General features: G+C 40.7%; 1 pseudogene; it reads left to right on the plus strand.

The window, feature by feature from the left end:
- Positions 1 to 2,343: 2,343 nt before the first annotated feature.
- Positions 2,344 to 2,857, plus strand: LOC127235364 (60S ribosomal protein L18a-like; annotated as a pseudogene).
- Positions 2,858 to 3,146: the final 289 nt, after the last annotated feature.

A 3,146-nucleotide genomic window follows, 5' to 3' on the forward strand; every position in this document is an offset into this window, starting at 1 on the left:
GGGGCCGAGAGGAATATTTCTTGGCCCTGTTGGGTTAACTCAAAGCCGCTAAGATCCCCAGGTTTCTCTTCAAGATACTTTACTGCTTTCCCATTCTTTTACTCCAACTGCTCTTCAAGAATGTTCTTCACTAAGCACTATTGATCACATGATGGGAGATGCCATTCTGTAAATATGTTTCTCGTATTGGTTAATGAATAAAGCACTGCTAGCCAATAGGAAAGCAAGATAGATGGGACTAGGAAATAAGGAGGATTGAGGGAGAGGTAGGAGGAGATTCAACATGTAGGACAGGAAGAGCAGAATTCCGGCCCCCTTAGATTAATAGAAATGGGTTAATATTTAAGACAGAGCTAGCCGATAAGTAATGCTAGTAACAGGCCAACAGCATTATATCTAACACAGCATCTCTGTGTGATATTTGGGGCTGGCACAGCAGTGGGACCAGGCTGGCAGGAAAACTGCTTGTAACAAATGGCGCCCAGTGTGGGGCACGAACCCATGATCATGAGATTAAGAGCCTCATGCTCTACCGACTGAGCTAGCTGGGACCAGGCTGGCAGGAAAACTACTCATAATAAAATGGCACCTTCAGCTTGGATCCAAGAACTTCCACTTAAAACTTAAGGAAAGCTTAAGAAAGGATTTTAGAAACAAAATAACAGAGACAAGCAAGGCTTCTTAGTAGCATCATTTTTATCAGTTGGGCTCTGTTTTGCCAAAGACAAACAGAGATTTGCTCCTTTAAGGGAGGTTTCCTAACTCATTATAAGTGGCAAAAAAAACTGCATGGCTTTTAAGAATCACCGCTAACAATTCAATGGTGTGTACGAGCAGCTAGAGAGAGTAGCTGGATATGGTGGCACACATCTTTAATTCCAGAACTTGGGAGGCAGAGGCAGTCGGATCTCTGTAATTTCAAAGTACAGAGTGAATTCCAGGGCAGCCAAAGTTACACAGAGAAACCCTGTCTCAATAAATAAAAAATAGAAATAAAAGAATAATAATAATAAACAAGCCACATAAAGATTAAAATCCATAAAGAATATGGATACTGTATGCTATTGTGTTATCTTTAAAAATAATAAAATAATTGCTACAATGCACTTGATTATCAATGATGCTAAATTAATCCAATTTACATATTTTAAAAATGTTTTGACTTCAAAATTTAAGTCTAAGGACAGGTTACTGGGGAAAAGGATTTCTACTTTTGTTTCCATAGAAAGTAAGAAGCTGTGGTTCCTTCCAGTCTAACATGGTTTTATCAAGCAAGATCTCCTGAAGCATTATCCCTGGGACAAGGCAGCCTTGCAGACCACTACAGCCAGGATTTCTGCATCTTCTTAGGATCCCCAAGACAGCGCCCCCTACCAGAAGGAAGCAGTTTGGGAAGAATAAAGCCCAAATTCCCAAATATTGTCTATAAATGTTTGTTTTCATTTAAGTGGGGTTGGTTATAAAGGTTAAAAGGTGATTATGGTATAGATATGAATACTTTGTTTCAAAATGGATTTTCATTTATTGATGCAAATTTAAGGTCAATTTTGTGATATGCATATTTCTCCTCTTGTTTAGGTATTGTGTTAATATAGCTCATTTAAAAATGTAATGTATAATTTAGTACAGATTACAGATTGTTACCTATAATAGTCAAAACTTATAGTGTTAGTTAGGTTTTCTAGATATATAGAGATATATGGCAATTAGATAGGCATTCTTCAAACCTTTCAAAGACTTTCAGAATATGGCATTTAAAATGGTTTAGGGTTTTTCTTGATAGTGAGACATAACTGCTCCTGGCAACACCACCTGCGACAGAAAGGAAGATGAACATCAAAGAAACTCGTTATGGAGTCTGCTTCTAATATGGCAAGACTAGCCATTTGGACAAGATACTGCTCTTGTCTGGACTGTTTGACTTTATGTTGAATAAACTGGACATACAGGACCCACAGAAAAGTGACTGCTGATACAAGATGGACATTGCTATAGGATTACTGCTTCATGGAAGAGTCTGCCAGACAGTCTGCAGGACACAGAGAAAAGTGACTGACAAACTGCCAATATAGATGGACAGTTTAAAGTTTCCTGCTTTGCTGAGGAGTCTGCCAGACACACTGTGGCCCATAGGCTGAAGACAAAACATTACAGAAGAACTTCGGATGACTGATCAGGTAGCAAGATGTTTCTGTCATTTCTAGAGTTTATATATTATCCTTCTGTGGTCTTTGATGGAGTTGAAAACAGATAGTATGTTTATAGTTTTCCTTAGTTAAGGTTAAAGATAGATTACATATAAGACTTCCTTTTGTGACTGGCGGCAAAGGAGCATGCACCTCCATGAAGGCCTCGGGCAGGCTTCGGGAGTACAAGGTGGTGGGGCTTACCCACCCCGAAGTGCCACCGGCACTGAATGCGCATCTTTGTGCCAAACCATGTAGTGGCCAAGTCCTGCTTCTGGTATTTCATGTTGCAGCTGAGGAAGATGAAGAAATCATCTGGGGAGATAGTGAGTTGTGGACAAGTGTTTGAGAAATCACCACTGCATGTGAAGAACTTCGGCATCTGGCTGCGCTATGACTCCAGCACTGGCACACACAACATGTTCTGAGAGTGCCAGGACCTGACCACTTCTGGGGCTGTCACACAGTGCTACTGAGACATGGGTGCCCAACACCATGCCTGTGCACACTCCATCCAGATCATGAAGGTGGAGGAGATGGAGGCAGGCAAGTGCCGTGGGCCGGCTGTGAAGCAGTTCCATGACTCCAAGATCAAGTTTCCATTGCCTCACCGTGTACTGCAGCACCAGCACAAGCCACGCTTCACCAAGAGGCCTAACACCTTCTTCTAGACCCAGAAACCCACTGAATAAAACTCAAGATGCCTGCCTGACCCCCCCCCCAAAAGGTTACTTATAAGACTTTAAACTCTAGACCCAGAAATCCACTGAATAAAACTCAAGATGCCTGCCTGCCCCCCCCCCAAAAAAAAAACAAGTTACTTATAAGACTTTAAACTCATAAAGATAGGATAGATCATGGGAAAACATTTTTTTAAATCATGCCAATGTTAATGGACTAAATATTGTTAACTATAGTTTTTATTTGATAACTGTTTCATTATATTGCTATGTTAAAGTT

The sequence above is a fragment of the Phodopus roborovskii genome, unplaced genomic scaffold (assembly GCF_943737965.1).
Source record: "Phodopus roborovskii unplaced genomic scaffold, PHOROB, whole genome shotgun sequence".
NCBI lineage: Eukaryota > Metazoa > Chordata > Mammalia > Rodentia > Cricetidae > Phodopus > Phodopus roborovskii.